We start from the raw sequence: 9,025 nt of genomic DNA on the forward strand, positions 1-9,025 counted from the left end.
ATGCACATTTCTTCAGGGTTCTTGGCAGAATTTATCTTCTGCTGACTGAGGCTAATTAGTTTGTGCCACTTTACCCCATGACTGGGAAAGTTCAGGTCTATGGTACAGCTTCCTAAGATTTTCTGCACAGTCCCATGTGTTAGCCAATTTTATGATTCTGTAACAAAATGCCTGAGATGGTTAACTTTAAAGAGAGAAGGTTTATTTTGACTCATGGTCACTTGGTCCACAGCCATCAGGCTTGTGGTACATCCTGGCAGGCGCATGTGGTACAGGATCTGTCACCTCTGGGGTGCTAGAACAACAGAAAGAGAGAGAGTGAGAGAGAGAGAGAGAGACAGGAAAAGGTTGACCCCTCAGTATCTAGCATTTCCAGTGGCCTCCACTCACACCCGCCACACAGGCTGAGAAAGTGCTTCACGGCTGAGCCATGTCCCTAGCCCCACAGCACATCTTAACATTGTGATGTACTTTCCCTAAAAGTAGCCTTTCCTTGGTTTTGATTTCTGTCCAAACTCACCTACGAACACAGGTGGAGTTGTACTTGCATGTTTGTCTACAGATGGGTGCTGGTTGTCAACGGCACTGTAGAGTGAACCTATATCAATCTCATCACGACTTCAGATCCCTGTAATTTTTAAGTCTGTTTAAAAATGTATCATGTGCATATTTATCCACCCAGAAAATGTAAGTTCAAACACTGTAGAAGTAAGTATCCTAAGTGACAGTTCTTCCACAATCTCATGCAGAAGTAAAGTCCCTATTAACATAACGTAAGTCCTTTAAATTTGTCCTGTGCCTCTGCTAACTTGATTAGGACCGAGAGGCTTTTAAAACACAGTGGTTTGTTTTCTCTCACAATAAATGCTAAGGTGAGTAAAATTTACATACTGTTTGATTCATATTATCTGAGGTGAAACCATACATAGAGATGACAAAAAGATCAGTGGTTGCCAGGAGTTTGGGGACCGAAGGGAGGGCAGGAAAATTGGCAAAGTATGGATTTTTAGGGCAGCGAAACTATTCTGTGAGATTGTTATGGTGCACATCTGTCATTTTCCATCTGTCCAAACCCATCAAATGTACAATACAGACTGCGCCCTGGGGTGAAGAGCAGACTTCAGTTAAACATTCGTCGACACTGGCTCGTGGCGATCACAAATGCACCACACCAACGCAAGGTGTTGATACTACAGGAACCCATGAGGAGGCCAGAGAGTTTATGGGAGATCTGTATTCTCTGTTCAACTTTGCTGTAAAGCTAAAACCACTCAAGAAAATAAACTCTATTTTTAAAAACTGCTAAGGTGAGAAGACTTAAGACGTTAGGGAAATTCTGTTCCTTACCATCACTCAAGGGTCCAACTTCCTTCCAAGCAATTGCACTGCTATCTAGGGTATCAGCTTTTTCTTCGCAGCTCAAAATGTGTCACCAGGAAGTCCAGGCTCTGGCTGCAGGGAAGGGGGATGAGAAAGTGGAGCAGGTATGCATGTCTGTGGTCCATGGATGGAGACCCACACACTGCCCCAGGGGATATTTTATTTTAAGAATGTGAGGGCCAGGGAGTTAGCTCAGTGGGGCTGCTGTGTCACAAACACAAGGTCCTGAGTTTGGTCCCTGGTACCATAAAAAAAAAAAAAAAGAGAGAATTTGACCATTTGACCTAACCGCAAGGGAGGCTGGGATAGGTCTGCACAGAGGCCCAAGAAAAAGGAACAGATTATGGTGAGTGGCCAGGCACACACACACACACACACACACACACACACATACACACACACTCTCTCTCTCTCTCTCTCTCTCTCTCTCCATATATATATACATGCTAGTATGTGTGTCTGCTCTCGTGTATTCTTATGTATACATATGTGCTCTTATGTATTTGTACTATGTATAAAACTAGACATTGTAAGTATAAAATTATACATTATAATCATTTACAGAAAGAAAATACTATCATGGCAATATGTAAAATATGGGTTTTTTCAAGATTTGCCCTTCATTTTGAACATATTTCCATACCTCAGAGCTACCTAACTTTTTATGACAACTAGAGATGATTTTGTTTGCTGATTTGCTATAACATATTAATCTACTCCTGAATATGAACTTTTGTGTCATTTCACACTTCTGTATTTCTCATCTCCAGTTTGGTCCAGGTCCTTTCATTTTATGCTCTTGCCCAGGATAGAGGTCTGTGCCTATAATCTCCACACTCAGAAGGCTGAGGCAGAAAGATCACAAGTTGGAGACCAGCCTAGGCCATGTAGCAAGTTCAAGATCACCCAGGATTGTGTAGTAAGACCTTGTCTCACCGCCCCCCAAAAAACCCAATAAACATTGCATAGGTTGTGTCTCCTCATTAAAATTCAGTAATATGTAGTTAAATAACTTCAATAATTTTCGTTGGTTTCATTTATGACTTTTAATTAAATGTCTAATAAAGCCATGGTTGTGTGATTTATCATTCGCTCTCTATGTCCCCCACTGGGTCACAGACTAGATGAGAGTGTAATATAGCAACGGCTAGGACTGAACCTATTTTGGTTACCAGTACCTTCCTGGAACCCAGCACTGAACCTGCTGCCTGGGAGAGACTGGGATTAGTTGAAGGTATGAAGAACGAAAGATGAAAAATGCCACAACACTTCTTAAAGTATTTCAGGGATAATTTGCCTGATTTCATCAAATTCATAGAAGGGCCCTACCTCTCGTACATTGCAAAAAAGATGGGTGAAGGTTTTCAACAAAACAGTACAAAGTCAAAGAGAGGAGTTACTTCTTAATTCAATACACCTCTGCAATCATGAGCAGATAAGACTTTTTTACTCATTTTTTAGTTTTTTAAATAGTACATGTTTGTAATACGTGATTATTACTTCATTTTGTGTAGTTGGTACAAGTATACGACACATCTTCACTCTCTTTACGTCCCCTTCCCCTCCTAAGAAATGCTATTTTTGTTTTGAAAATTGAAAAACACAAAAAAAAGCCCCTTTACAGGAAAGATTTAGGTCGACTGGGCTTTGTGAAATTTTCAGTGATCATTCGATCTACAATATAGTTTGAATATGTCTCGTCATGTGCATATTGTATACTACTGTAATTACTCCATTTGTCCCCCAAAAGACAAGACCAAGGGCTGGGCATGTAGATCAGTGGCGTAGCGACTGCCTAGCACGAGCAAGAGTCTAAATTCAATGCATCACACACATGCACACACACACACACACACACACACACCCCAAATGAAAACCCCAGGATGAAATACTAAACGTTGAAAACTGTGTTTTGCAAGTACAATGTAATCCCCAAAAAGGGCACATTTGTAGGTCTTTACTTAAGGATTTCATATTCAGTTTACTCGGGGAACTAGCCTCAAACCGAGAAAATGAACACAATGAGCCCACTGAATAAATTTTTATTTATACCGATGTTTAACTCAATTCTGTCACCACACTGAGCCCTGAAAGTAACAGGGACAATAGACATGGTGGGTTTTGGGTGCTGAGGAGGAGACCCACGGCCTGGAATGTGCCACACACATGCTGTACCCCTGAGATGAACCCGCAGCCCCGATACACACTTTGTATGAATAGGTGAGGCCACATTTCGTGTGCCCGCTAGAGTCATTGGGTAGGGATTCCTCGCAGAGCTTTTGTCCTCAGTTTCCTCCCCTCATCACATCACGCATCCTAAGGCCAGGTCAACAGAGATCGGCAGAACCTCCTGTGTGTCACGGTGACTAAAATTAAAGTCACTGATTACCCTGCACATTCTTGGAGGCCTCCAGAAAGCTGGTCACGGAAACAGCTGGGACTGTGTCAGAGCCACGATGATTCAGCCCGCGGTCTATTATTAGGGTCAGCGTGTGCTAGCTGGGAAGGGAACTGTTAGTTCGCTGGTCCCCTCCGAGGAGGGGGGAGAATGCCGGGAGATATGAGTCGCCTGACACTCTCCCGCTCTCAACTGTACTCGTCACAGTCCAAATGTGGGGCCCGCCCGCGAGGCCGGCGCTCTGGGCTCTGGACCCCCCCCCCCCGTGTGTGTGCGGCCCTGGCAGAGCGGCAGGTGGCCGGCTCTCTCTAAAGTGACTCAGAAGAAAGGAAGAAACGCCTGTGACTGCAAGTCCAGTCACCTCAGCAGACACTTTTGTCCCATCTCACGGTGTCTTCAAATGTGATTGCCGTATTCTTAATTTTTTTAGGCACCAGAAAGGGCGCAATAGTTTGATGACTCTTGCGCTGTGATGTTCGCTCTTGTACAAAGTTGCAGAAACCCTCAGAATTTCCTGATGACGGCAGGGTCTGTTTCAGTTCGTCCAGACAAGGGGTGCTACAGGGGTGATTCAGGAGGGGCCCCCACATATCAGCAGAGAGACCAGGTGGCTCGAGCCTTAAAAGAGTCAGGACCTCCATGTTCATGCACAACCTCCAGGAAAGGGGCGAGGAGGCTGCACAATTCCAGCACATGGAGGCCGAGGCAAGGAGACCCCTAATTTGAGACCAGCCTGGGCAATTAGTAAGACTGTCTCAAAATGAGATATGTTTTAAAAGGGGGAGATGGGGACACAGCTCAGCATGAAGATCTTGGGTTCAATCCCAATGGTCACCTGTGATTCTTGTGGCCAATGGTAACAGTATCCTTTCTGATAGAACAATAAACACGCACAGAGGTATTCTGTGTTGCTTGGAGTGTGTGAGTAGAAAGGAAAAAGAGTTTGTTTTTCCATCATCAACAGCAATAAAAAGAATTTTAAAAATAAAAGTCATAGCCCTAGCTGGGAGAAGTGGCATGCACTCATTATCCCTGCACTCTGGGAGGCTGAGGCAGGAGGATCACAAGTTAGAGACCAACCTAGTCAGCTTATCAACTTAACAAGACCTTATCTCAAAGTAAAAAGTAGAAAAGGGCTGCAGATGTAGCTCAGTGCAAAGGCCCTAGGTTCAACATTTAGTGCCGGGAAAAAAAATCATAGTCCTAAACATACCAAGAATTATAAATGTTACTGCATCATCATTCAAAATCCCTGTGAAGGAGAGACATTGGTAAAGGTGAATGAAACTCAATATAGGCTGGAAGCATAGCACTTCAAGAAAGCAATCTCGTGGAGCAGTATTTTTGCGTGCTTCTCTCATGTTATTCTTGTGATGGGATGATGAATTGGTTGCTCTTATGGGGATGCTAATTGAGAGACACCCGCTTCTCAGTTGCACCCCCTTGTGGGAGATAAATCTTAACAGTTGTTCTCTTCAGTAGCAAGTTCTACATATTGATTACATCTCAGTTCAGATCAATTATCCTGCCACCTTTGGCCTACACCGTGAATGCTTGTATAAAAACAGGTCAAAGCTGGGCCAGGGATTTAGCTCAGTGGTGCCGCTGCCTGCCTCCCAAGTGCAAGGTCCCGAGTTGATTCCCTGGTACCAAAAAACAGGTCAAAGCCAAAAGTCCTGCATTTACAAGACACTTTCAAGGACTCACTGTTAGGTGCAGGCAGTGGCCCATCAGTCTGGGAGGGTGCGGACCACAGGGCTTCCCCAGTTGGATTTGTATGCAGACAAAGTTCATCAGAAAAGTAGTAGCTGTCTCCATCTGTTTTCTGGTGCTACTGGGCTTGTTTGCCTTATGGTTCATGGAGCTGGGAGGTCCGAAGTTGGATGAATGCTTCCTTCTTGCTGACAGGGATCCTGCAGCATTCCAAGGTAGTACAGGGCATCACAGGGTGAAACCGAGGAGATGTGCTAACTTGCATCTCTTTTCCTCTTATAAAACCATTAACACCATCACAAGGCCTCACCTTCCTGACCTCACCTAACCCAATTAGCCCCCAAAAGCTCCGCCTCCAAATACCCTCAGCCAATGACTTTGGAAATTAAGCTTCCACATAACTGCAGTGGAACATTGAGACCACAGCAATAGTTTCTGCTCCTGCGTTGTAAGGATAATGTCTAAATATCTCAGAGGACCTGTTGTTTTTTGTTATTTTCTTCACATAAGTGCATAGGCATCCCTGCTATTTGTGGGCTCAGGGCACGAGTATGGAAGCCCATGTATATATGACTAAACACTCAAATATAATGTTTGATCTTTCACCCAGACGGACGTAGCTCTCTGATGATGGGAAAGGCCAGGTTCTCCTGTACAGTTCTGCACCTCCTGGGCCTTACAAGCCCCAGGCGACCTCACAGTGCACACTTGCCCCCTTTCCCCGTGGCGGGAAGGGTCTTAGGCTGGGCTTGCAGTCTATCAGAACTGTGTGCTGTGCGTCACCAGCCAGGGTCCTGCCTTAGAGAAGAAGCACCCAGGAAGAGGCCGGAGCAACCCTGTTGGTCAGCTTGTGGCCATTTGGTCAGGAAAAGACGGGGTCCCGTGGAACTCTGGAGCGTGGTCTAGAGAGGGGTGGGTTTGGGTAGGTGTGCACACCCGCGGCTACCCCCAGAGGGAGAGCCGAGCAAGGTCCCTCCTACGCGGCCCAGGGGCAGCCAAACTCAAACAAGTATCCCTCAAGCATCCAGCACGCCTTTGAAAAAGGAATCCCTGTCTTCTAACCTGGTCTAACTCTAGAAGTTGTCCGGTGCTTAAAACCTAGCAATAATTTTTTCATCCTTCTTTTCCCTTCACAATCTTCTAACCCTCACACTGCTATAAAGCCCCGAAAGCCACTTTCTCCTCCATAAAGAAAAAGAACACTCAGCTCCATTCCTCCCGCTTTCCTTCACCCCGTTCCTCTTTCCCTCCCTTCCCTCCCCCCTTTCTTTTTCCTCGCTTGCCTTTGTTCTCCTAGTTTCTGATTATACGAACCCACTTAGTTTTCCTTGAGAAAAATCCTTCCTCCTTCCAGCTCTGAGGAAGAGGATGTTAATTAGGGCCGAGGGCGGGGGAGGAGGTGTTAGGAGAAGGCCATTGGGCAGAGTATATTTCTAGTGTGGGAAGCTGGGTGGAGTAGAATGTTGATATAGAAAGGTCAGCTTTCTTGGCTGGAATCTAAAAAAAATATTTGAAACTGAGACTCAGGCAGTCTCAAAATGTTTTTTGTTGTTGTTATTTGTTTTTTTGTTTGTTTGTTTTTTGAGACAGGGTCTCACTATGTAGTTGAGACTGACCTGGAACTCACTTTGTAGCCCAGGCTGGTCTCGAATTCACAGCAATTCTGCCTCTGCCTCCCCCTGCTGGAATTACAGTCACGCACCACCACACCCAGCTCAAAAATGTATTTAAAAGTATTTTTTTCTTTGGGAAAAGAAAGTGTACACTGGAAATCTTATTTATAAAATTACAATTCAGAGCTGGGCATAGTGGCACGTGCCTATAATCCCAGCACTCAGGAGGCTGAGGCAGGAGGATTGCTGTGAGTTTGAGACCAGGCTGGGGCTACATAGTGAGTTCCAGGACAGTCTTGACTACATAGTGAGACCCTTCTCAAAAAAAAAAAAAAAAAAAAAAAAAAAAAAAAAAAAAAAAAAAAAAAAAAAAAAAAAAGATATAAAAAATAAAAAAAACAATAAAAAAAAAAAAAAAAAAAAAAAAAAAAAAGGAAACAAAAACAAAAACAAAAAAGAAAAAAATTACAATTAAGGGAAGTCATTTATAAATATGATAACTTTCAGGAAATATGTTTGCTTTTACTACTGTGTTTGATTTCTTGTCCGCTGTGCTTTTATATCTTCATTTTGTTTTTTAAATGACAAAAATCATTCTTAAAAGGCAAATGTATTTCTATCACTGCAGGACATTCAGGTTGGGGAACCCTAAGTCTATATTATAAACTTCAGTTTGTCATAAGTTCAAATGAGTAGTGGTTTTTCTTGTGAATTTTGAAAAATTTTCTCAATATAAAAATAACCACCATATCAATGGCATTGGCACTTAACTTACCTAAATATTAACATTTTAAATGGATATACCATTTTCCTTGAGATATATGCTTTCAATGCTTGGTACATTAACAAGTGAGCTTGCTGAATTTATTTCTCTACCCAGGGAACAACTCTGGAATTTTATTTTGAATGCTAATAAGCAGATTGATCAATAGGAGGATGATTGATAGATACAATTTTAAGGCTCTATTACCTCCACGAAGCAAGGTCTGCTTTGTCTTCTTTTAAAGTTTTAATCTGTGTTTTGAGAAAAAATTCATGCACCTTTTGTGGGTTTCTTATGAAACTGCTAGAGAGGAGACATCTGGCTCCTATGAAATAAAGCCAAAGGCAACATTTTTCAGTAAGTGTAAGGACAAAATACTTTAGGGTGGGCCCATCAAGATGGTGCTGTTGTTGTGGGTTGTTTGGCTATTTCTTTGGTAAGCAGTAATATAAATTTGCATCAGCTAATTTGGGCCTGTAATTTTGCAATAACTAGACCTTCAGACGTGAATGCTGCAGGACTCTCATGCGAATTGTCCTGACGCTTCTCCCTAACATTGGCCTCTACAGTTTCTGAATAGCTTCCCTACTAAAGGTGACACTCAGCGGGTAGCTGAGTTTTGAGGACTTTGGTCCCAGCCAAGTGGACCAGGGTCAGAGAAGTTCTTAAACATGGCCATATTATATCCAAGACTTGGCATCTGCATTGTTTGAAAAGTCGGATAAGTTCTGAAAGCCATCAACGAAGCTTAGAGCCCAGAATGTTAGAACTGCGCAGTAATTGTCCCCTGAATTTGGTACTAATCATATCCTTTCATATACTATATTTAATTCTAGGCTTTGTGTCTAAAAGAAGACAGAAAACTTGGAGAGAGTTTAAAGGAAAGCCATAAAAATGATTAAAGGTTTGGGAAACAAGCCCCATGAGGAAAGCTTAAAGAGGCTTTACTGATTCTGCCTGTGGTAGAAAACTTAAGGTCAAACTTGATGGTTTTCAATTTCAGATGGCTGCTGTCTTTGCCGCCATATAGAAACAATTTAAGTTAAACACAAAATATCCTGAAAATACAATGATTTACAAAGGAGACCACAGAAAAATCCCTTTGGAAAACACCACTAGAAATGTGGTGGATTTCAAAAGTAGGCCTAACTCACGATC

General features: G+C 43.0%; 1 long non-coding RNA gene across 2 annotated transcripts; it reads right to left on the reverse strand.

The window, feature by feature from the left end:
* Positions 1 to 257: 257 nt before the first annotated feature.
* Positions 258 to 3,911, reverse strand: LOC104859285. Of its 2 annotated transcripts, none has more exons than XR_779336.2 (4): positions 3,770 to 3,911; positions 1,348 to 1,452; positions 521 to 628; positions 258 to 295 (listed from the first exon to the last, which is right to left on the reverse strand). It is a non-coding gene; the product is annotated as an uncharacterized LOC104859285 (long non-coding RNA). The 2 variants fall into 2 exon arrangements; XR_779335.2 differs by having other exon boundaries at positions 3,588 to 3,911.
* Between the last annotated feature and the right edge of the window lie 5,114 nt (positions 3,912 to 9,025).

The sequence above is a fragment of the Fukomys damarensis genome, unplaced genomic scaffold (genome assembly GCF_012274545.1).
Source record: "Fukomys damarensis isolate Sample0158 unplaced genomic scaffold, DMR_v1.0_HiC HiC_scaffold_37, whole genome shotgun sequence".
In the NCBI taxonomy this organism is placed as follows: Eukaryota; Metazoa; Chordata; class Mammalia; order Rodentia; family Bathyergidae; genus Fukomys; species Fukomys damarensis.